A 26573-nucleotide genomic window follows, 5' to 3' on the forward strand; every position below is an offset into this window, starting at 1 on the left:
AAGAAGGAAAGAGCTGCTGAGTAACTCTGTTGTGTATCTGCTATGCATTTCTTCTCTTAGACAGTAGTATGGAAAATGCTGAGAGCAGAAGAATTTCCGGGGAAAGTAGATAGTGTGTTCCCTGTACATCTGTTCTGTGTCATGCTTGGTTTGCCTGTTTTCTCTGTATAATAATAAATATCAGGGTATTCCCCTTGCTTGACTAGTGTTGCGTAGTTTTGGTGTGGTTTTTTTTTTTTTTTTTTCTTTTGGAAGATGATCCAAAAATAGGGGGTATGGTGGTGTTTTTCTGTTTGTTTGGGTTTTTTCCCCCAACAGATTCATCATTAAAACTTTGACTAGTATTTGCTGGGGTACTTTAACATCCATCCCTTTTCTTTGTGTTTGAACTTCAACTATCCATCTGCCAGCTCCCTTCCCCCAGTCTTTTGTCTGCAAAAATACTCTAATTGACAGGTCAAACGAATCTCATCAGTGATCTCAATACATGAGAATCTGGCTGTGTCTGTGGCTCCTGGTCTTGGCCTTGTCACCTTTATCCACTCTGAAGTTGTTAGCTCAGAAGCTGAGTATGGCTGGATTTTTTTATAACACAGTTACTACATTTCAGTGGAACAGTCATTAATAAGGTTTAGACAGTATGAACTAATTTGAATGGAGTACCTAAGATTAGAATGCTCCTTTAAGATAACTGTTTTTTGAGAATATGAGACAGACACTTTTTCATATATTTTTAAGAAATCTTAGTCTTGTTTAAATCTGTACCTGCTTATTTGCTAATTACTTAGGAATATTGTTGGTGTACAGAGCTGTCAATCCTATTTGCAGTTTTCATGCATCTCTTTAATGAATCTTCTGTGTATCTTTGTGTACATATTTTTCTGTTTTTTTCTGAAAGTCTTATGGTTCCATGACTGTTGTGTTTTTTATAAAAAGTGTTTATGGAGGGGAAACTGTGGCATTTTGACTTCAGTCTAAAAGTTCAGAACCCAGGAGTAAAAAAGTACACACAACATCTGTTTTTCCTTGATTCTTAATAATGGGAGTTTGTAAGATGGTCTGTTCTTTGTTTTTACTAGTCTCTTTGGAAGTTGTTGGCCAAATTCAGCCCAATCTGAAAGAGAAATGCAGATACCAAAGTCATTAAGTTCTTATAAATAAATCCCAGGTAAAGATGGTAACTTTTGATCAGTGAAATGATGGGTGAAGACGTGCAGGTTGACCAGTGGCACAGCACAACTGTAAGCTGTTGCTGAGCAGGGTGCAGTGCTGCCTGTGGCACAGCTGATGGTGTGGGGGTCAGGAGAGACTGGAGAAAATTACTGAGGAAATGGGGTACACGTGAGAAGCAAATCTGGAGGGAAACAAGGTTTGATATTTCTGCTGTTCATAGAACTTTTTTTTTTTTTTCCTGTCTTTTTTTCTTCTTTTCTTTAATGTGTTTTCATTGTGCTGAAAGGAAAGGTCCAGCCTGGAAGTAAATGGAATTGTTTGCGCTGGTTGCCTATTAACAACATGCTGTACCTGCTGCCCATCATAGCATATGCTTTGTGTGTAATCATTAATAATGAGCAGAAGAGAGGGGAAGAACTGAGGCTTTCCTACATACTCAGTCAGTGATGCATGTAATGTGACATTAATAGGGACAAATCTTGCCAATTGCATGCCTTATTTTCTAGCTGTTCAAAAAAAGAAAATTACTAAGAAAAGCCGGTCTTGCTCCTGTTCTGAGGAGACATTGGCAGGATGTTGGGTGGTGAACAGCAATGGGTGATGTCAACAACAGACGCATGTAGTCTGGGTCTACTGTTTGCACTTACGAGGGTAGATGGGCTAGTGGTACTTTCACCGGCAGCTGTGTGAGCCTGGCTTCTGGCACCAGCTGAAAACCAGCAGCCTGAAGATCAGGTCCTGCCTCTTCAGTTCTCTTTTTCTGTCAGAGAGGAGCAGCTGCAGTTCCTGAGCAGCGTCAGCATCAGGGCACAGTTACATATACACACAGGCAAATCTATATAGCTGTCACAGCAGAACAGTTACAGTGGTTAAAGCTCTTGGTTTAATGCTGCGTGCTGGGAAGGCTTCTGTGCTGTTCTGCGTATTGGGTATTACCAAGGCATAACCAAATATATTGGGTCATTCCAGAAACTAGTGCTTAGTAGTGGACTTCCCCAATCCGTTTGTAAATTGCAACAGAATTTAAGTATTTAGTAATTTAGGCTGGGATATTTGTGCACTTTATATACACAACGGCTCCAGGATGTGCTCTGGAGAAAGGCTCATCTGAAATTGCAAATTTTAAAATAAGTAGTCATTAAAAAAAACCCTAGTTGGCTTAACAGTGGCTATGTTTAAGCAAATTAATTCTACGTTCCAATTCTCATGGCAAACAGCAAGTCCCTCATAAACTGTTTAGGCTTGTCGATGCATGGAAATTGAGCAGATCTAAATCCATTGTAGCTGTAACTCACAGTAAAGGCTTCTGCAGACACTGTTTTTGATTTGAAGTTTTCTCTTGTTCATATTCCACTTTTTCCATTTTTAAATGTATATATTTAAAACAAAGACTATTCTAACTGCTGAGTCCAGACTGTAATATCTGTTTATTTGCATGCAGTGTTAACCCTGTTTCCTCATATGGAACAGTCATGGACCAAAATGGAGTCTGTGGATAGGGTAAATGTCTGTTTTATCTAGCATCCTCTGTCCAACAATGACTAAGTAACTATCTAGGGAGGAGTAAGAACAGTACAGTAGGACATCTTCCCTTTGTTCGTCCTTGCTTCTCTTTTCAACTCAGATCAAAGTTCTTAGTATTGGTCTGTTTTCTTTGTTGAGGATCTATAGATGGATTAATCTTTCACGTACTTTCTTGGTCTCCCCTGAGTCACTTGGTGCTAGAAACATGGATCTTTACTATGAATCATAACACTTCAAAATGGATTTAAATGCATCTTTTGTTTTTTCGCTAGCTTTTTGTCAGCTTCATTTGATGCTTCCTGAAGCTATTGTCTTGGAGGAGACCATGAACAGTCAAACACCGAGCACAGTGTTTGCGATGGTTTGCTCAGTGGCATAATATATTCTTCATTATTTTTTTGTTCCTTGGTCATTCTGAACACTTGAAACAGCTTTTTTGGACAGCTGTTAAGATAGGCTTGTTATATAGCTCCAAATTTTTTTTTTTCCCATGAAAATGGCAGCTTGTGTTCCTGTTTCTGCACAGTAGCGGGTAGGTCAGAGCCCATCATTTTAATACGCAAAGGTTGGGATTATTTCTCTGCTGCCTTTTCCCCTTCACCATTCCATGTTTTATCACTAATAAACAGTGAATTACATCTTTCTGCTTCTTGTCCGGCAGCTTAGGTTCGGGATTCAGTGGTGATCCTTTGTCCTTACTCTCCTGAATAACTTCTTATAGCTGTGTTATATCATGTATAACTGACTATAAACTAATTTTTAATCTAAAACGTAAACACAAGAAAAGTTACCATGAGGAAAAAATTCTTCATGTTCTTTTACAATATTGTTTACATGGCCATAGCTCTGGAGCTTAATGGAAGGAAACGCTTCAAGCAACTGTTTTTCTTCATTTTTGGTACCTGTGGTTTTAACCTTCATTTTCTATTCCCCCATATTTTCTCCAAGTTTGAGTTTATTAAATAGAAAAATCAGGGGTATGTGTGTATATATGTATAGGTAAATAGACCCAGTCAGGTCCACTGTCTTCATGATAGATCAGATCAAGCAAATAGAGGAGTAGGCATTGGAGGACAAAGCATTAGTTTTTTTGGAAAAAAAACATTGATACATAATTTATTTTCTTTTTGCACTAGCCTCTCTGTTAAAAATTACCATGCTTCTGTGTTAGCAAGAGAAATATAAATAATGTGTATTACTGTAAATCTCCTTGATGGATACTTATGGAACTGGAATGACATTTTAGGTAGTATTTCACCCTTACCAAACTCCATTACATTCAGTTCATGTGTACCACTTTAGAAAAATGTCCCTGCCAAAAATTATACTATGAATAATTACTTCTAGTAATTTAAGATTAACTATACTTAATCTGGAGACTTTTATCACTCAACAAAACCCTTTTCTTGAAATGCTCACATATTAGAATTTCAACTAGAACTTCAGATAGATCCAAAACTAAATTTTAGTTCAGGATTTTGCAGCTCAGTATGTAATTTTGGATAACTTCCTAAAATGAAAGCCAGCAAACAGTTTTTTGGAATTACAGAAATTATTGGGGAAAAATTCCTCCTGGTTTGTTCATTATATTGTTTTATTTGATGTCAGTCTGCAAGTTTTTTTAAGGGGGCATGCTAATTGACAGAAAAATCCTCAGCTTTATATTTCTGAAGGCCAGGTAGTTTAAAAATAAACCCCAAACAGTTGTTCCCATCTCAATAAATGTGTTTAATTAGTTCCTGATTAGGTGACTGTTACTTTAAGCATGGGGGCAGCTGAAGTAGAGGAATTTTCTCTTGAGCTGTATTTCCATCAGTGCTGAATGACAGACATGATATTGTAGTGTACATGTGCAAATATTTATAGTGTCTTTGATGTTGCATAATTGTGTATGATTTGCATAGTGGTGGCAATCTAATGATTGCAAATAATTTTTGCAATCTGCAGTGAGTCAGATTTGTATTTGCAAGATTGGGAGAGGAATGTTGTTATCTAGGAATGTTTATAGTTAGAAACTTCATCTTAAATTAAAAAAACACAACAATAAAGCATAAATTCAGGAAATCATGTGCTTTTTTTTTTTTTCTTCTGGTCCTTTAAGTGAAAGAAAACTGTGTCTGCACGTTCTCTAGAAGTGTTGCTCTGTGGTACTAATGTATTTTAATAAACCAAAAATGGTCAGTTTTTCTACATCATGTCTACCATGTTTTCCTCCAGACAATCTAAGGTTAAAACTTGGTTTTAAAAGGCAGCATTTTCATTGTGCTGACAATACTGTCAGTGACTTAGAGTTGTGTCTTGAGACATAAAATAATAATCGTGTATGGGGAAGTTGCATACTTGAGTGCGTTTAGATTAAAATTCAGCGTAGTGCTCTTGACTATAAAACAATTTCAGAACCACGACTGCTCTGACCCCCCACAACGCTGCCCACTTGCAGGCACTTAAATGAAGAAAGAGCTTGAGTAAGAGTACTTGCATACATGAATAGGAGAATAAGCTGTCACTGTCCTTCCCTGCTCTTTTGTGTATTGTTTCATGGCATGGAGCCTTTCTCGTTCTGGGCACGAATACACTACTGGGCTGTAAGTTCTGAAATTTGTGTAAAGGCCAGAGGGTTGAGCAAGGTCTGTAGATATCGCACACCTGGTTTTGCGGTGCACTGATGTATAAGGGGGCTGCAAGAAGGCAGCTAAGTGTCTGAATCTGTTTGGGCAGCCATGTGGAGCAGCAAGGAGTTGTGATGCTCCCTGGCCCTCGTGCTGGTGCTTGGTGCTGTAGCAATCCCAGGCATGAGAAGAAGGAGGTGAGATTAGGCAGGGTGAAGGAGCTGCTGCAGTTGGTCCTGCATACCAGGAAACACATGTTCTAAACACCATGCTTTAGCCAGGAGAAGTGAGAAGGCGTGGGTTGTTCTGGTGGTCTCCACCTCCATCTGAAGGTAATGTATTGTGTACCCCTTGCTGTGAACTGCAGCGGAGACCGACAGTTCAGGTGTTGTCATATATACCAGTATGACACTAAAAAAGTATTATTTGGTACGAGTAGGGCTGAGTCTTGCATCTCATGTGGGTGGGAAGAGTTTTTTTCATAAGGTGGATTTTTTACTACACCTTCTCTTTCGCAGAGTTGCCATACAAAGAAGCATTTCTAACGGAGTGCGGTGTGCTGGTGGGTGGCTGACAGGCCAGCTGGGGTGTGGTGTAATGTAAAGCAGTATGCGGAATAAAACTGATGGACCCCAGCAGCCTGCCTCACAGAGGGCACACGAGGCGGAAAGCATGTGGAGATCTTTCTGGGCTAAGTGTGTAGGTTTCCAACTACCGGTTCCTTCAGGAAAGGGAAAATGTCTCAGAGGAAAGCTCTTCCAAACTTAATTCATATAATTAAGTGAACTGTGCTCACAGATGTCTGGGGTTGATGTCTTATGTGTAGTCCCTGTTTTACCTAGGCAATTAAAGTTGGCGTAGTAGCCTCATGTCTTAGTCAATGACAGTGTACTCTAGTATCTTAAATGAAGTGTTGAATCACGAACGGAATAAAACTGCTCTTTGCAGCATCACTGATGTGTTTTTATTTTTTTATCCCTTGCCTGCTGTGCAGCATGGCATAATGTACCAGCTGCCAAAGCAGCACTGCCCTTGAGATTGCTGTATTTCATTTGTACTTTCCCACAGCTAAGTTTCTTTAGCCAACTTGGCTATTCCTGCAGTAGCTGTCAGCGAATACTTCTTTACTCTGTCGTCCTATTCTGACAAGGAAAATTATTTATTTATATCCTTAAATGTTTGTACAAACATTTATAAATACATATTTTATTATTTACAAAAAAGGACACAATATTGTGTTTCTCAATCTTTATTAACACTTCTTTTTCACACTGGGACTGCCAGGGGTCCTTCTGCTAGGGTGAAAAACAATGTTGGGTGGCCATTTTAATCCAGTCTGGCCATTCCTGTGTCCTTATGGCATAAGGTGTGTAATGGGTTTTCACCAACCAGCAGTATGATTGATGAGAAGCTCAATATAACCTGGCAACGTGCATTTGCAGCACAGAAAACCGAACGTATCCTGGGCTGCATCAAAAGCAGTATGGCCAGGAGGTCGAGGGAGGTGAGTCTTCCCCTATTCTCTGCTCTCCTGAGACTCCATCTGGAGTACTTTGAGCAACATGGTGTGGTGGAAGGTGTCCCTGTGGCAGGGGGGCTTGGAACTAGATCTTTTAGGTCCCTTCCAACTCAAATGATTCTGTGATTCTATTCTTTTTGTTGTATCTATTTGTTGATATAGATGCCCTTCTCTAGGAGGTTGTTGTGCATGGTGTAGGAAACAAGAATTGGTTGCTGTTGCTGCCATGAGATGTAAGGATTTCTTTTAAAAATAAGTTCTTTTTGCCTTTGTTTTCCATATGAAATCTGGATGTCCTTTGTTGATCTTTGTCCTCAAAGGGCCTCATTCGATGTTAATCTGCATTAAACAGTTGTTGGCATGTCTGTGGATGACACCAAAGCATTTGAACTGCATTTCCTACACATTTTACAGCAGCTGTTGCTTTTTTCCTAATAACCTATAACCGAAGAGAGAAGCCATTTCTTCCCTCGACAGAGTTTTTACATCGTGTCAGTTCAGAGTGGCTCAGTAATTGCTGACAGTTTTTCCATCTATCTTTTTGCAATGTAGTTACAGGCTGGTAGCAGATACTTGTCAAAAAGTGGCAAGTGCATATAACCTCTTTTTGCATCAAAATGCACAGAGGAAGCTACTACTATTTCTTCAAAGTAGGACCCCAGTCCCAACAGCCAGAAAAAAGGGATAGATTAGAAAACTACAGGTTTTTCCTTACACAGAGAAATGCATGTTTCTTATTTTATTGCTAGCTAAGCTACAGGGACAACATGCCACTTGTTTATTCAGTTAAGTATTCTTTTTCAAATAAGAAAATGGGTTTCACTTGGCTTTGGAGAAGGGTTCAAAAATTTGAGAATAGTAGGAATTTAGCAGAGGGATGCCAAGGACAGTTATAAAGCTAAATGACCATTACTGCTCTCTTAGGAGGCAATCCAAACCTAAGGAGGGAATGAAACTGGAGAGCATAAATTAGCTACAACTGAGCACAAAGTCCCTGCTTGCAGTAGTAATCACTGTCTTCCAGGAAAATGGGTGGTGGTGTATTGAAAGAGTGTGATATTGAATATTAATTTAATAGTAATATAAATAATTAATATTAAATTGATTCCATATGTAATGCCATATCACTGTCTTCACTTACTTACATAGGCGAGGTTTTACACCATCAAATTTGTTATGTAGCGATGCTCTAAATTGCTCTGGTCATTAAAAAGGAGTATGATCTCCAATCCAGTTGTGTTACCTTTTTGGCCATGTTACTGCAATTGGGGCATGTCTTCCTCCAGCAAGGTAGCAGAGCATCTTTTGGCGTGATCTCTTCATGTTGTGACTGTGAATGTTGCTTTATATGGTGCTTTTCCTTGTTACGCTGATTCTCACAACACTTCTCAAGAAATCTGTTCTGTAAAGAGCATGAATGATAATTAGATATATTAAAATGTAAACCAGCCGAGTTTTTTGTTTGTGCTTCTTTATGGGAACTAGAGCTAGCCAAACCGAGTTGACTTTTTCATCCTTTGACGAATGTTCTGGGTTTCCCCACTACTAAGAGTTTCTGTTCTTTGAACTATGAAGTTCCAACTAACACTTGTGTGGGAATTCATTATTCATCCAGATGCTACAGTATGAAGATGCAAGATGCAGAAGATGCAGAACACAGAGATGCAGTTATGTACAAAGTGTCTAAATGGATAAGTCTTGGGGGACTTAAAAGTCCAAATCAGAAAAATGCATGAGGCTTAATAGCACAGACTCTCAAAGTGGATGATTTTTCATAGTGTAGGAATTTGTGAATTGTCAGTCTGCCGCTGGCATTCCTGACTCTTAGCCCTCATACAGGCTATTTTTGTGACTTCATTCCTATTTCTGTCCAAGTCAGGAGATCAGACTGATTTGATTTGAAAACAAAACAAAACCAAAAAATCAAAATAGAAAATCTCCACAAAGCCCTCAAAAACACTCTAAATGCCAACCAGTGTTCAGGGCCTCCTTCCCCCCCCCCCCCCCCCCCCCCTTTTTTTTTTCCCCCCTTTTTTTTCTTCTTTTTTTTTTTTAACCTGGTGACAAGGTCCTTTAGGTGTTTAACCTGATCATGGCAGTAGATTGAGCTGTTTATTTGTGTTAGATCTGTAGCAATGCCACAGAGAACTGAATAGTATTCTTCACTGTCATTTGTCCACTGTAGAATTAAATCAGGACATACATTTAGGTACTTGCATGGCACTGGTGAAGCACCACTTTGTTACTGACTGAGAGGAGTCATGTTAGGCATCTGGGAACTGCATTTCATCCTTTCTTCCCACCTAGCTGCATCCAGCTAAGAGGGCTAATGATAAATGTGTGGCTAGGTAGGTAGGTATGTATCCGCATGTAGCATTTACTCTCTAGTATTTGGCATAGATCAAGTGTAATGATGGCTTTGCATTTCAGAGCACTGTATTACTCGGGGTTACAAGTTGCAGGTCGGTGGTACCTGGCTTTCTTCTGTTCAGTGTCAAGACAAGAGCCATGTGCATTTCTGCTTTAGGCACTGCGGCACCTCCTGCCCATTAACCACAAAGGGAGTTGAACTTGGCCGACGTGGCTCATCCAAGTTGCTCATTGCTCTTTTGGATGTAATATCTGGCTGGTTACAGAATAGTTGTCTGATCTTTTTCTAATTTGTCAGTGGAAAAGAGGAAGCTGAATGCAAACTATTAGGGACAAGGGGGTAGTAATTGGTGGTTGCAGAGGTTTTCTGATGGTGGCAGGGTGTGTGTGTGTAACAGACCCCATTATAAACAGATAGTAGAAACCTCCTGGTGTGATGGAAACCTGCTTGCTGGGCTAGTGTCATTGTGGTGTGACAGATGTATCACAGGTCCTGGACAAGACACTTAACAACTTTTATTCTGGAGTACTAGAGAAAGAAGCCAATAACACTGTAAACACCACAGAAAAGATTTTAAGTAGGTCTACTGAATTTCCTGGCTTCATAAATTGAGAGAATATCAAGTGAGGGGAAATTATTGGGAGAAGTAAGACTGTTCACATTGTCCCTTAAGTCTCTGTTCTTGGGCTGCTTTGATTTAAATTTTTGGTTGATACTCATGGGACAAGAATAAGGAACACGTGATGAACTTTGCTCAGGATGCAAAGCTGAAGAGCGTCATCAGTAGAGAGAACTGGAATGTTAAATCACTAAAACAGATGTTAGGCTTGAAGTTGCAAAGGGAAAAATTGAAGTGTCATAGTCTGGAGCGTAAAGTTTGAAATTTAGCAAATAATAGGAATTTCCACTTTTAAAAGCATGTCTGTTTGGTTTGAAGTATAAGACCAAGACTTGAATATGCTTACTTTATAGTTTGGGTGTTTTTTTTTTTTTTTTATAGTTTATTAGTAACAGGTTGTTACCTTGGAGAAAAAGAGAAAGAAAGAAGATCCTAGGATTGAGCAGTGATTAGAAAAATGTGGGAAAATGTGGCTTAGGTTTTACTTTGAATAGAGCAGGCACTCACCACCCGGTTTGAAAAAGGCAGGGGAGGAATTAGTGGGAAATGTCATGTCTTATACTATTCTCTGGATGTCTGCCTTTGGCAGTTCTGGGAAACGGGGGGGGGGGGGGGGGGGGGGGGGGGGGGGGGCGGGGGCGGGGGGCGGGGCCGGTAAGAGATGTTGGTCTGAGGCAGCTCTGCTTTTCTTAGGTGAGATTTAGTTTGCACAATGAAGAACTGGCAACTGGATCTGTTGATTTAGGGTTTCCCTTCACGTCCTGTTTCTAGCTGCCTTAGTACTGTTTTGGACACTCAGACTACAGTCGTTTATGAGGAATCACAGGCTCGTCTTGGAACAAGCAGGCTAACATTCTTGGGAAGACCTGGAAAACTATGAAAAAGTAAATAAGCTTTAAAACTGGAGCGTAAGGCATTAGTTAACTGTGGGAGATGATTATCTGGGGGTGGGATTTCAAGAAGTCGGGAGGTTTCCTTTTAGCACTGCTCTGAAATCTGATTGATAAACACTTTACCTCTTTCACAAGTGGACTTTGTTCACTTCAATCTCATCTTTCTTTTACGGAGATAAAGGCCAAAGTGAAGGTAATTCTCCAGGGTACAGTGTGCCTGTATTTGGTATGAGTCCAGATAATGCAACTGATATAAATAAACTCAGCAGCTTTCCCAGGTATAACCCCCCAAATACCCAAATGACTTCTGTACCAAGTGAGATACCTAACATGAGCTAAATTAGCAAACTTGTGGATCATACAGGGAGACAGAGGAGAGGAGAAGGAGAGAAAGAACTTTAAGACAAGGGAGGGAAAAAAAAAAAAAGTAGAGGGTGTTGTTTGTGCAGCTGATTGCAGAGAAAAGGTTTTGGCAGCTATAAAGTTCAGTTGTCTGGGATCTGTTACATACAGAAGCTGAGGCAGCACAGTGTGTGTACACCTAAATGACAGAGAGCACAGCAATGTTTCTGTAGGGCTTGTGTCAGGGAGCGCTTTGCAGTGGTATGCATCGGGCACATCCACTTCTCAGTGGATTTTTTGGGGAACGCAGTTATTTAGGGAGACTGCAGCACAACTTTAGAAACTGCTGAAGACTTGTTAAAAGAACAGCAAAATACCTGAAATGTGCCCTGCTTTTCAGGGATGTTGTGGCGTAATTTTCTGGTCCTTTCAGTCAGGGGCAGCAGGGTGTTGGATGCCACAGCATTGCAGCTGTGGAGTCTGGCATAGCATTAACCTCTTCCCTGCTGATTGTGGCAGAAAACACATTGTTCTAGGCAGAAAGCATATTTGCAAATGGGTTCTTTCAGGCTTTCCCATTTGCCTTCCTGTCTGTGGCATTCCTGTTCCCTAGTGTTAACTGTTTTTCTGCTGATTACTACTGGTATACAGCAAGACAGAATGAAATGGATCCTGAAAATGGGGTTTGTATGACTCTGCAGTCTGGACCTAATCAAATATCATCCTCTTCTCATCAGACTTTTGCCCACCATCTTTACTTCAGGAGAACCAAGGATAGGTTACTGGAGGATCTAGTTCAGCAAAGCAAGAAAGAGCATCTCAGAATATTGGCCACGTGAAAGGTGCAGTGCCCACAACAGCAAGCATATTGGCATTTGGTGTAGTGAAAGGGGGGAGGCAAGCATGAGTTCTAGGCAGGGTTTAGGATGGTTTTATAACCTCTTTCTGTCTTTGTTGTGTTCTGAGATGAACCTACCTATGCAAATGTATTTCATACCTGTCTGCTGTACATGGCCAACTCTGGAGAGCAGTGGTTGTGTGCGATGCTCTGCCATGCTTGACCAAGCATGGGCTGATAAAAGCAATGTCTGTGAGCATCAACATTCTGGAGATGCTGAATGAGGCAACCTTCAGAAGGTTTTTTTACCCGCTCCTTACAATCGCATCTTCTTGGCTGTTTTTCATTTGAAAGAACAATTTCTGAACAGAGCAGTGAGGGTTGCTGGATCATTCAGGCAGGATGCACTAAAGAGCTTGACTTCACCCGTATTTGTTTTTACAAATACCAAACAAGAAAAAGGTTCTCGTAAAATTTTCCCTTTGCTTTGGTTCTACTGTACTTGGTATGGTATTTTGTATCCTTTAGCCATACCTTTGAGTATTGATGTCTGAAGTAAATTAACATCTCTGTTATCACATAATTTTGTTGTTAAGACCCCTTTTGTCCCTTTTTGGATGGCATATTGATGGCGCATTGCTTTTTGAGTGCAGTTCCGTAGAGTAATGGCAGCTTGTAGGTGTGACTGTCATCTACCATACATGGCTCTGTGTGGTGCAGCTTAGCCCTCTTGTCTCCATTGTTTGCTCTGGCTTTTGTTACTTCCTCTGACCCCTTCTTGCAGCTGGGGCTGTCTGTTTGCATGAACTTTCCACTCCAAAAACAATGAGGGTGATGGGTTTGGAGGTAAGCTGGGCACCCTCTTCTCTCCCTGCAGTCAGTGGTATTCCTTTTTCTCTTCAGCAAAGTGCTGTGGTGCCTTTATGTGGTATGAGAAATGTTTGGTTGTAGAAAGCTGATTGAGAGCAGAGCTGTCATACATTGGGGGAGTGAAGGGATAATGGCAGTGTGTGTGTGAGAGAGAGTTACTTTAAACACAGCCTCTTAACTTTTATAATTAGATAGGCTCCAACGACTGCCTACTATCTCTTGTTGATGTCTCGCAGGGCCATATCTTTGCATGTCAGCAAGAGAGGAGTGACCTGGGAGTGACTGTGGGTGCTGCCCAGAGTCCCCTGAAGCTCACTAACCCTTTGTCCAAAAGGCTTAATAGTGCTACAGTTTCTAGTACTATCACGTGTCTTTTTGGTGTTCATTTCATGAAAGATTCAAATTCACTGCTTTCTGTTGCTGAAGGAAGATAGTATCTCTTACATTGGTTTGTTACATGATCGCGGTGCGCTGGGGTTGCAGAGAGAGAAGTCTGGTTGTCCTATACTTGCATTCTGCAATATAAGAGCCTGATTAACTCTTCAGAGAATTATTTTCTGAGGAGTTTGCCAGGGCTGGAAAGGCTTTTGGCGGTCACTTTTCATATTAAGAAGTTACTGGGCAAGTATGTGAGGCAGCATATTTCCTGGCCTGGATTCTTTTCTGTATATGCTTGCGTTGGTTTCAGTCAGACAGCAGACACGGTGCTTACTCTGTAGTCTCTGCTTGTTTTCTCTCTGAAAGGCTAATTTGTGCTCCCAGTGACTGTGGTAGAGAACAGAGGGAGATGAACTTGATGCTGACGACAAAAAATTCTAATTGTTTGGGTCTGCATAAGTGTTGGACAAGATCACATAAAGTACTCTGGTAGTGCTTCTAGATCTGTCTTGTACAGAGGCTGAGACAAAGACCATCTCTTGTTTTCTGTATTACTATAATGCCAAGGAATGAAACATGCATGCTCTCTCTGTCTTCTGCAGCAGTGTAAACTTAACAGCTTACTCATAACACAGTTCTTCGTGTTGCTTTGTGTGTTACTAGTGCAAAGATTTACCCAGAAGGACAGTTTCATGCTGTGGTTACAGCAGGAAAAGAGGCAGTAGTCCCAGTGCCAATTTTTTTGAAATCTGAAAAATGGATAGAAATGCACCCACTGGAGCCAAGAAGAGTTGCTGGGGTCTGGGCTGGGAATGGAGGAGTGATAGTTACAGCTGGTCAGCAGGGTAGGCACGTGTGTTGGGTGCCCACAGCTGATGGGGACCTTGCTGTGTTTTCTTGGCTACCTCTGTGGGCAGAAGCCAGTGGTGAGTCTTGTCAGTCTCTGGCAGGTTTCCTGGCTCCCACAAACTGGCCAGCTGGGTCCTCTGCCCAGTCGCTGTCTGCCCGGTCCTTGTGAAATACAAATTAATGGCAGTGTTTCAGTGCAAAATACTTGGGTTTGCATGTGAATTTACTCTGTGGAAGGGTTAGTTAGGCAGTAGTACAGCATAGTATCTCCAGGGGGTTTTGCAGTATGAGGAGATCTGTGATTTTTGTCATAAGTAAACCAACATTTTCCAAGCCATAAAAACTTGTAAGAATATTTGCAAAAGTCAGTCACAGCTATGGGCCGAATTCTGCTCTTGTTACTCAGCCAAGAAAAGGGTAAGCACCAGAGTGTGACGTTGAGTGTTTTTATATGCGCAGAGCAACTTGAGATCTCTGGCTGTATGTTGATATGGATTTTCTTGCATATAATGAAGCAAGAATGTAATGCTTCTAAGTAATTTTTCCATTTTTGAAGGATTATTAGGCAGCACAGCTGTCACACAAGGGCAAGATCTACAAAGTGTTTTACTGAAGAGTATAATGTCAGCAATTTCAGTGTAGCTCAGGTTGTGTGATCTTGTAAAAACCTGTATGCAGAAGCAGTGTTTGTATCTAGCTGGCCCTATTAAATATAGTACCATTTGAAACTGGAGTTGATGCTTAATAGAAAATTGGAAGTGAACTACTTGTCTGTGTAACTACTAGTGATAGGAATAAGGGTACAGGAAAGTTTTCAAGCCCATGAGAGAAATCAGGAAGCGTGTCTGGTAAGCTCTGTGAGGAACTAGTAGAGACAGGCAGGAGAAGCCAGGGGTGGGATGGAGCTGAAAGTGGGACATTTGGAAATAGTATCCTGACGCTATGAGCAGTAGTGGGGGGTGCAGGTTGCCAGCGAAGGTGGTGGCTGTGAGTGATGGAACTCCGCTTGCTGCGATTCAGACTGTTTCATACCACTGTGGTTCATGAGGTGTAAGCAGCTGTGGAAACTGGATGTTGGATATGAGAATGCAAGAATAGCACACTCCCCGCTTCTGCTACCAGAGCAGTTTGCTGTTTTAATTACTGCATTCTACTCATTAAATGGCGTTCGCATCCACAATGGTCGTTCTATTTTTTTTTTTTTTTTTTTTTTAAATTTAATATGTAACATTCGGTTTAAGGTGGAAGACCAAATCTCTTCACACAAAGCTGTAGCAGCCCACAGCTGATATATATTGAAATAACAAGCCCATAAGCAGGCAGCAGGCAGTTGAGAAGAATCCCTTGGGAATCTAATCAGGTTAATTTTCAAGCAGGTTTTTTTATGTGGTGTTCCTGCTTGATTGGTAATGCTTTTGAGCTTACTGGGAAAAATGGCAAGTTCATGTCCCTAGGACTGGGGTGACTTGAGCCTGATTTGAAACTTGTAGGATATTCTCCTGAGCTGCCACTCGTGCCTTCCTCTTACTCTGGCCACTGTACTCCGTCCTAAAAAAAATATGTGCATGCCACTTCAGAAACGTATGTCAATGAATAGTAATTGAAGGGCTGATAATGGGGACAGGTTTAAGCAGTTTGGGTCATTGATTTTCAGGAGCCGGTGTGTGCCTTTGTAAAGAAAGAGAAGCGTTGCATTGGATTTGCCAAAATACAGAGATTAGAGGGAAGGGTAAAGGAACAGCAGTTGCTGTACGACAGAGAAAGATGTATATTTCTTTGTATCTGAGGAAATGTAAGCTAGTCTGCTGATGCGAGCAAATCAGCACTGGCAGATGGAAGAATAACGAGGTTGTAGTAAGTACAGCTTGTATAAATAAAGGTGTAGCTGTACAGGCAGCTGAAGACAAAAAGACCATGGAGAAAAATACAGAATGTCATACTGCTTACTGTATGACGGTAGGTAGCGATTTGTAATTTCAGAGTGTATATTTTTTCTTGTCATTTGGTGTGGCAGCCCTGAAAAAAGAAAGCGATACTAACCTGGTGCCTGCTTTCTGGCAGAGCTTTTCTGGGCCAAGAGAAGCCTGGAAACTGGTGAAAGTAGAGTGAATGTGTCGCTCAGGCCAAGCAGAGTTGGCAGAGATGTAAGCAGACTATATGTTGTACATCAGAAAATATAATATACATCTATTGTATTGCAGCAGGCTGGGAGAGATTTAGAAATCCTGTTGTGTGTCTCCCCAGATTGTATTCACCATTTTGACTCCAGATGTCTATTAAGAGCTAGTGTGCAGCCACTCTTAAGGTGACACTGAGTCTCAGAGTTGCTGCTTTGCAAACAACGGCTTTTTTTTTTTTGTTTTGTTTTTTGTTTTTTTTGTTTTTCCCCTGAGGCTTAGTTTTTCTGTTGTGGTTTGGTTTTTTGGTGTTTTTTTTTTTTTTTTTTGGTTTGTTTGTTGGGGTTTTTTGGGTATTTTTTTTTTGAACATACAGAAATTTGTGCTGTTTTCTGGAGCTCAGATCACGAATGTCTCTGGTGGTTGTGTGTCTCACCTGTCCTGATAAAGATGCATTCCTGCAATCTGTGTTATCTACGGACAGCACCAGGAATGTTTTCCTGTCATCTTCCATACCTTTGTAAGAATATTCAGTCCCAGAGAGTTTTGGTAGCTGCTTGATAATGGCTCCTCATTTATAATTGTATCATAGGCTCTCTCAGACAGGTTTTGAATCAGTGGAATGTGTATAGCATTGATTTTATTTTAAATCGTTCTTCATCGAAACGTGCCAGGACAAATACCTTACAAAGCCTGTATGTGTCATAAGCATACTGTGTCTCTTACTGGTCAAACCTGATTAGAAAATGTGATAATCGTAATCCCATTAGATAGGATCTGTTGTTTATAAAGTTGGCTTTGGCCATATTTCCTGCTGTTAATTCTTCACTAGTCTGCTTCATATCAGCTGTCCTTCCTTCTTTCCATTCCTGCCCTCCCCAAATCACATCAAGCTGACATGACAGTAATGTCCTGTGTTGTGCTGTGTGCCCTCAATAGATACAATGGCAGCATTGACTTTTGTCAGTTATTGGGGAAAATTTCTCATGTTCCAAAATTTATTGAACAACATTGTGACGTTCCCACAGTTTTTGACCTTCCCTTTTACAACTCTTGGATACAAGTTATCAAAACCTGCTGAGCCTGAAAGTGTCAAGCTTTGGGAGTTGCTCTTTAACATCTTCTGTAGTTACTTTTGAAGTAGAAATAATATGACCACATTGCAGGACCACATTGCAGGACTGTCTTCCTACATAGATACATAGAATCAAGAATACTTTGATAAACAAGAAAATACTGTGTTGAACTCTGGGGCCCCCAATATAGGAAGAAGATGGACCTGTTGGGACAAGTCTAGAGAAGGGCCACAAAGATGATCACAGGGCTGGAGCACCTGTCCCATGAAGACAGGCTGAGAGTTGGGGTTGTTCAGCCTGGAGAAGAGAAGGCTCCGGGGAGACCTTGTAGCAGCCTTTCAGTACCTAAAGGGGGCCTACAAGAAAGCTGGAGGGGGACTTTGGGGTAATGCTTTTGAGCTGGAAGAGGGTAGATAGACTTAAGTATTAGGAAGAAATTCTTTACTGTGAGGGTGGTGAGGCACTGGAACAGGCTGCCCAGAGCAGCTGTGGATGCCCCATCCCTGGAAGTGCTCAAGGCCAGGCTGGATGGGGCTCTGAGCAACCTGGTCTGGTGGAAGGTGTCCCTGCCCGTGGCAGGGGGGGTGGAACTAGATGGTCTTTAAGGTTCCTTCCGACTCAAACCATTCTGTGATTCTATAAACAATTCTGGTTGTTGGGTTTTTTATGTTTGTTTTGTTTTTTTGGTTGTCATCTATGTTTCAACAGTTTGATCATCTCCATTTAAACAGAACAGAAGTTATATTTGTAGTTTCATTTCCAATAGGTATCTTATATTTGTGTTTCACTGTCTTTGTAATCACAGTCTGAGGGGTAGAAAGGATGTAGACAAGGCAGACTTCTACCTCAGCTGAATTCTTTAATTTTTCCTCTCTGCTGACATAGGCATCTGTTCATTTTGCTTGAAGATACTTCTAGGGGAGATTCCTTGATTTTAAGCCCTAAGTACCAGTCCTTGCTTTTAAGTCAGGTAGCGTGGCTTGTTCATGACTTTAAACAGGCACATGGTAGATACAGTTGATGAGGATGAAATTGCAAGGGCAGTATGAGTTAAAATAGCACAGCAGTATGTGGGCAGCTTTTCGAGCAGATAAGCTGTTGTGTTTGAACTCAGTCTGGACTTGAGAGAAGCCAAGTACCAGTGGACAGATGCAGGACCATGGCTTAGATTTACCAGCTTTTGATTACAATTTTTGTGGCATTAAAGATAATTATATTATTTCTTTTTTAAAAATAATTAAATAATAATAATAAAAAAATCCTTTCACAAGTGTAGTTTAGAGAAAATGAGTTTTTCAAACTGTGCTATCCGAATAGGTCTATCCTTTAAAATAACTAACAAGAAAATTGGAGAAATGAAGACCTGCACATCTGTCTCCATGCAGGTTTTATTCCATCAGTGTCTCCCTTTCAAAGTTTTTGTGTGTGTGTGATTTTTTTTGTTTGTTTGTTTATGTGTGGCTGTGTCATGTTTTGCGGTGACTTTGTTTGTTTTGGCTTTTCACTTTTACTTTAAAAACCAGTGTGAGATAAAAGCACAAAATAGATGAACTATATAGATACCAAACAATACTAAGAATTTTGTTTTTCATGAAAGCCAGAAACGCTCTAGTAGCAGCATTATGGCTTACGTGTCAAATTCACCCCTGTTGATGATAGCTTATGTTCACTCTCTTGGGTCTTTTATAAGTTTTGCTTCATTGTGCAGGCTTGTAAATCCCAATTATACTAATGGGTGTCATGCTTTCACATTATAGGAAAGAAGTGCCAAATACAGCCCACAGTGGGATGCCTTCATCTAGCAACTAGCTCTTACACTATAGAGCCTTTCTCTTAGCTATCAAAAACATTTAACACTGGGGAAAAGAACATTAATACAGCTTGTATTTGAGTCCAAGGACAATGATCCGGAAAGCTGTTTGCAGTTGTGTTTTGTCAGGCTGTTGCATATTGGAACGAGACATAAAGCAGTTCTCATATGGAAGAAAGTAAGTGGCATTTGCAAAGCTGATGGTCAGTTAATTATTGCTGAAAAATACATAGCAACTTGCTCTTGGACTTTTTAGAAACATTATTTGATATGCTACCTTCATTTACTGAAATGTCTCATAAAATAATTATTTGCTAGGAATTAGAAGGCCAAACATTTGTGCTCCCCTGTTTCTGAGAAACCAGTTCTCAGAAAGACACGAAACAGGTTGGCACCACCATATGGCATTTTCATGAGGGCTGATGTCCTGTCTTTGTCTTGAAAGAAATCAAGTCACAGATGTTAACACTGCTTTCCTGTGGACTTTTGAGTAGGATGGGTAACTGTCTGATGGTTTTATATTGCTGATTTGGTTGGCAGCATTTTAAAGAGAGCCTGAATGAAAACAGGTGCATTCAGAGATGTATGGGCACCAATTTTAGTTTTTTTCATACTTGGAACCAGTGCTCTTAGAACTGGATTCATATGGGCTTATTATAGACACTTAGCAAGGATCTTCAGGTGGGAGCGTGGTAGCTTGGGATGGTGGTCCAGCCTGCTAAAGGTCAGACTCATTCTTCTGAAGACCTCTAAAAGGGTCCTTCAGCAACTGAGCTGTTAAATGTGGTTATTGGTGCTTCATACCTTTGTAAAGGCCTTATCGAGCACCGGTCATGTTTATCTTTCATTAATAAATTCAGTAGGTATTTTGAGTGCCTGAAGTTGGGTGGAGGGAATATGGTGTTATCTAAATTAAGCGGGAGTTAAGTCTGCATGTTTAGAAAGTAATGAAGTTACTACAGCCAGGGTTTTTCCATCTGCTAGTCTGCTCTAACTTCAGGTTTATGCCATACCCAGAGACTTAACAGGGTACTCTGAATCCTTACCCACTGACTAGTTTAATGAGACATTTTGTCTAGGCTGCAGCTCCAGATTTTAACATCTTTTCTGGACAAAATGGTGGGTTTTTTGCCTTTTTCCTAATCCTGAATGTTTTTCTTCCTTTTCTCCATCCCAGCAAAGCAAATTATCTTGACAAATATTTGACTCATTGAGTATGTGTGAGCCCGTGGCATAGCTGATTGGGTTTTCAACTTGTGGCTGCTGGTCAATAAACAGGTTGACACTGGAGGGACTAGTATTCCAATTAATAACATTTCCTGAAAGTCTCTGCTGCAGGTGATGCAGCAGTTAGCTTTTCTTAGAATTTAAAAACATGTGCAAGCAGGAAAGTAGTAATACTTATTATGTGAAGTAATGATTTCATATTATAAAAGCTTGTGACTCAGAGGGAAAACCATCTGGTGAAAAATATGTGCATTTTTCTCATGTAAAGTATAACCCCGAGGTTGTGTTTTTTCATTTTATTTCTGACTGCTTTTCATTTGGTCTAAGAACTTATTAATGATCTGTGGCAAAGTCAGCAACAGTAACAGTGAAAATGTGAGTTAATTTTGGAACAGTTGTTGTCCCTCACTCCCTTGTGTTTGCCTATAAAATGTTAGATTAACCTGTTGTGCTTTATCTTAAATTAAATTATTAGAGATAGGCACTATGTATTCTTTCGTGGTTTTGATCTTTCCAGCAATGTCTCCTACCAGTTTAATATATAGGGTGTGGAGATAGCCATAGATTGAAGAGATGGGTATCAAATAACTAGAAATATGACTTCCTGCTCTGTCTATAAATGCTTTTATTTTTTGGAAACTATTCCTACTCCTGCTTTTATGTTGTAATATTACTTTTTTTTTTTTTTAATAAAGAGTGGACTGCCTCTAAATGTGTAGTAGAAGATACTAGATTTCTTTATGGAGGGCCAGTTTTTTGCTTTTGATATGACAGGTGTAAGTCTGCTTTGTTCAGGAATTATTTCATGTGATGTAGCTGTAATGAAGTGAACAGACTCCGTAACAATATTCCAAGAATGAAGACATGGTCAGAGATGGCAGGCAGAAGAACTGCTTAGGTACTACTCAAACGGACAAAAGGGCTGAGCAGTTTCTGTTAAGTATGGAGTAATAGAAGGAGAGTAGCTAAGAGCAACTTGGCTGTCTCCAGGTTTGCCTGAGTATCCATTTGTCTGTGCTTACATCCGCACTCTGTAATGCAGTGGGACACGGAGATGTGTCAGCAAGGATTACATTAGCTCAGGTACAAGAGAGATCTGGCTCCAGCAAACTATCAGTCCCTGCTCTTCTTTGGGAAAGGTACCACTCCCTCTGTGGAAACGAAGAGGGAGGCACAGGCATTTAAAAAAAAAAACCAAAACACCACACCACTGAAAAGCCTCAAAACCCACAAGAAAAAATCCCTGGCCAAGAGAGGCTGTGCTGTGCATGCTGAGGAAAAGCTGTGTGAGACTGTACAGTAATAAAACCAAGATGGATAGTATGCAGTGTCTTGTATTTTTTCTTGTCTTAATGCATTAAGCACCTAGTGTGCTAGACCTGAGAAAGATTGTTGACATGCATGAATGGCAGCAAGAGATCAAAATCCCATTTGAAAACAAACACCTACAATCCTAGCTGGTATTTTTGACACTGAAAATCTCTCCAGGCTATTCTGAGAACTTAATGTATTTAATGCCATGCTGGTGAGTCTGGTATAGAATAGGCTTACATATTTGCCTTTTCTGAATCAGATAAAAGTACTTTTGTACTATCCAGTTTTGACTTCAATGGCGACTTTGAGTCAAAGTCTTACTTTTGTATCACTTTTGTCAAGATAACATTGATGGTGTTGGTATTGTACCCAGTAATTTATGTGTATTATTGAAACAGATCTTATTTATGAGTGTTTTTAACCTATCTGAAGCTATTTAAGCAAACCAGCATAGACGCTAGCTTCATGTTTCATTTAAATTTCAACTGTGTTATGTTTGAAATCTGGCTTATATTGTTTTGCAAGTTACATCGGAGCAGTGCCTCTGAATGAATCCTGAAGTTTAAGCATGATAAGCAGATGGACTTGACTATTTTTCTGAGTTCTTTTGTTAATTTGAGTAAATTATTCCGCTGTTAACGGGAAAATATATTATACCTTGTTAAATACATGGCTATATGGTTTATTAAATTTGCAAGCATGCATGTATACAGCTTGTATAATCATGAAAACAAGATCATCCCTAGTGTGCCTCTGGTGAGGTAGCCTGCTTAAGCGCGAGAAATGAAATTGAAGAGCTCAAACTGAGTTTAGGTCCTAAATGGAGGGATTCAACCTATTACTTCAGGTTTAGCAATTACAGGATTACTATTTTCAAACCCATGCATGTAACATGCTGTGAAATTATTTATTGAAATGATAGTGAAGCTGCAGTGATGAAGGTGGGTTTTTGTTGTTTTTTTCTCAAAGTGATACCAATTAACTCATGTGGCCTAAAAAAGATAACGCAGTGTAAGGCATCTTATATATTTGAACTGAGATATCAAACTCTCACCTTAAATTTCATCCAGTTAGCTGTGTTTTGACAGAGTTTAGGGAACTAAACTTCAGTGTGCTGCTAACGATGAAGAAGGGGGACCAAGGGCACCATAAATATCTGAAGTTACTTAAGTGGCAGGGAATTGTTTGGTATATCCAGAGGATTCTGGTATGTTGTGCCGTGTTGCAGAAGGTGGTGCTGGCTCCTTTCTGGTAGTCCCTGATGGTCTGATGTGAGGAAGATCTATCCTAATGCCACAGTTGGGGATTAGCTTAATCTTCATAGGTTTTAGTCCAACATCTAAAGGTAATGTTTACTGCCACAGATTATTTTCACATTCTTACGTTCTTTCTTCAGAGCTCTGTTATTTCTAGATAGATACTTAGTTTACAATTCCAAATATCTGCACGCTGGACATTATAAACAGACCTTGGATGCTGTTGGCTGTACAATAGGGTAGACCAAAGATGTGTCATTTCCCTGGCAAATCTGGGGTTCCTGTGTGTGTAATAGCTGGTTATAATGATCTGATGGATGACTGTGCTGCTGACTGAAGCTTACTCTTTGCTTTCGCCTGGTTAGGATTGAGAAGGAATCTTCACTCCTGTGAAATGTAACCATTTCTTCTCTAGATAGATCATTATTTGTTCTAATGTCTCTTATTTTCAGTCACCTTTGCAGCTTTCTTGTTGCTGTAGGTGCAAGGTGGCATTTCTGCACAGATATTGCTGCTGCTTCTGCAGTGTTTAAATGAGTGACCCAGATGGGTTTTACTCTTTTGATTTTGTATTTTTCTTTTCCAAAGGCAAATTTTCATTGAAGGCAGTTTCTCTAGGCTTTTTCCACAATTATGTGCAACTAAAATTTTGATGAGGCTGTTGCTGAAGGATGTTAACAGAAGCCTTTTTTCTAGTCCTTAAACCAGGGTTCATTTGCATCGGACTCATCCTCAATGTCAGCAGACAGAGGAAGCCAGTTTGAGTTTAGAATTCCATCTGAAATCTGAAGGTACTTGGTCAGTTTCTTTCAGTAAAGACACTTTATCAGTCTCTGCTGTTTATTCCTCTTAATTTTCCTTTGGTGTGAAGTTGAGAAGCGCTGCCTTTCTTACAGGTAGCAAAGTTGCACAGAAGTGGGTTGCCTGAGCCTCACAGACAGCCATTAGCATTACTGGGAGGAGAAAGCTGTCTTGGACCAAGACTTGCCTGCTGTGTATGGTTAGACAGTGCAGTTCGTAGTCTGAGCACTGGAAAGGTGCACACAAAGACAAAGTTCTGGAACAATACAACAGTTGATAAACCTGTCTGGTTTATATCAGCTTTTCTTTGCTTGAAACTCTTATTTAGTACTGTCTTGGTTCTGATTGTTTCAAAGTAAACTTGATTAAAGAACTGTAGTTGAATCTGAAGGTTACAAGAGAACTGCTTCATTTTTCTTCTTCAGGAGGGGTTATATTGAAAGCTGTTAATTGCCTTAGAAAAACTTAAGGGAAAAACCTCTCCTCATGCTCCAGGAATAGATTGCTGATTGTATGCAAAAGAAATTAAGGGAAGAATGGATACAAAATAGCAAAAAAAATACTTCCCCCCCAAGAAGTACTGTATTTGGAAGTTTGTTGGTGACCATGTGTGCCTTGTTATTCCTGGATGTTCATTCAAAGTAAGGTTCAATCTCTTGGAAACAGACCCAGTCTCCTGTATGCTTTTTAGTTTTTAAAAATAAGATTTTGCTGACTCTGTGTGTGTGTGTGTGTGTGTGAATAGCAAATATTGGGAAGAAGCCACGTGTATGGCATCACTTGCCTGCAAGCCTGTAATTCTATTACTGAGAATTAGAAACAGTTGCATTAAAGTACTGTTGTTGGGTTATGTGTGTGGTTTCTCACTCCCCAACTCACTTCTCTCCCCTCCTGTCTCTCGCTCTGTCTCTCTGCATGCCTCTGTCTCTCCCTCTGACACTCTTTCCCCTCTTTGTCTCTCTCGTTCCCTCTTTCTCCCTCTCTGTCTCTCCTCTCTCTCTCTCTTTCTTCCTTATGCTTTCCATGCCACCTGATGAAATACATGCTGATGTATACTCTATTATGGATAGCCATACTGTAGGAAGATACTTTGGAGCCATAAACATAGTCAAATATATAACTCCTGCAAAAGGTGGTGATGTGTGGGAAGAACCCAGTGAGATTGAGCTGTTACATGGTTTTTATTAAAGAAATCTACTATAGCACATTAAAGTTGGGAAATGCCTGCTGCAGTGTTGCTGTTACAACCTCAAGGGTGCATGTGGTATGAGATCTTTAAAAGATGTGGCCATAAATGTTTTTTTTTGTATTGATTCCTTTCCAGTGTTGCTAATGACACTTAACTGTTGCCATTTCAACTGTTTCTTACAGCTTGCTGTGTGGATCCATGTCTCGTTTGAGAACACGGTTGTTATTTTGAGAACAAAATTACGTAGTTCTTCCTGAGTTTTTCTGTGCTCATCAATGCGACTTTCATGAAAATGCATGTATTTTTCACAAAGCTAAAGTGGCTAAGCTGATAATATTACCCTATTTTGTGTATTACAATGTAAGTACAGAGAGATTAAAAATCAGATCCGCTCACTGCTTTGAGATATTTAAAGTATCAGAAGGTTCATTTCTACTTTCCCTGGGAATGTAAAATCACAAGTCTTTGTATGTTCAGCTCCTGCCAGCTTTCATTGCAGGCTGGATAGCAAAAGAAATAGCAATATATTATCAGGGGTAGCTTTTGAGGTTTTGTGTTAGTGATGTGCCCAACATAAATCAGAATGCTACAACAGATGCAGTGGCAGAATTAAATTATCAAAGAATGCTTTAGCAATAGGTCCTTTATTTTCTTTCAGCATATGCTTGCAGGTCTAAACAAATGGTGGTCTAATAGTGCAATCTTTTCGTTTCCATCTTTCTAAAATATGGTGAGTTGTTGTAAAAGAGTAGAGCAGCAGAAGTAGATAGGAGGATCTGTCTTCCCATGTTGTCCTGTAGCTGCACCACTAGACTAGATAAGCAGGAGAATCAGATAGCAGTGACTTGCTTGTATTGAGGAGATTCTGCTTTGGGAGAGCCAAGTAAAAAATTTGGCTTTTGCCAAGCTCTTATCATCTAGGTCATTTATTACCTACGAATTATATATTGATGTTTTAAAAAAGATTAAGTAAAACACTTCCACAGAGTGTGAGAAACTGTTGATTATAATGGGGAAAAACAGAGTTATTGCATAAACTGAAGTGGAATGTACCACTGCTCTTTCTGTTGGCTTTATAACTTGGCTGATGAGACAGATTTTATTCAGAAATAGCCCATAGCATAGTGCCGTGGTCCAAAATCTGCAACTCAATGCCATATTAGGTATAGCTGCAATCAGTTGCAATTTTGTTGGAATGATTACACACAGGGACCGGAATTTGGAATATGAGCATTGTTATTAGCACATGAATGCCGTTCTGAGAGTTAGCTAGCATTTAATTGTTTGGGCAAGCTACACTTCATTTTAACAGAGTTTCTGTCACTCTCCTAGCATCTTGCAGCACCAGCCTGTGAAGCTGTTGCACTGACTGAGCAAAGCTGACATAATTTGGATTAAAACTAATGCCATTCTTGGATGAAGGCTCACTATTTTGACTAACAGAGCTAGTGGAATTAAGGGGAAGAAAGTAGGTAATATTGTAAAAAGTCTGTTGCATGTAACTGGCAGTGAAGACTTTGTCACTATGGCTATGTACAGCTTTACCCATATTGCTGTTTTATAACTAGTTAAGGCTTCCTATATAGCATCAAAGGTCCCATTTGTCTAATTGGCACCTCTGCTGCAGGAGCAGCTAGAAATTCAAGGCAAACACAGTAGTATGTGAGGCAGTAGGGTAATCCCAGTTTAGCTGCTGTTGGCTGACTCTAGTTTGCGATTACGGGAAACCAGGTACAGAGCATTAGCAAAGAAAGGATGTAGGAGAAGGCTCCAAAGGGATGAAAAAACAGGCAGTTTT

At 40.2% G+C, this 26573-nt stretch overlaps 1 protein-coding gene across 2 annotated transcripts in view; it reads left to right on the forward strand.

Annotated features, from left to right (window-relative positions):
* ADAMTS12 (ADAM metallopeptidase with thrombospondin type 1 motif 12) overlaps positions 1–26573 on the forward strand; it is a 163703-nt gene that overhangs the window by 12514 nt on the left and 124616 nt on the right. The window lies entirely within an intron of this gene.

Source organism: Falco naumanni, chromosome Z, assembly GCF_017639655.2.
Source record: "Falco naumanni isolate bFalNau1 chromosome Z, bFalNau1.pat, whole genome shotgun sequence".
Taxonomy (NCBI): Eukaryota; Metazoa; Chordata; class Aves; order Falconiformes; family Falconidae; genus Falco; species Falco naumanni.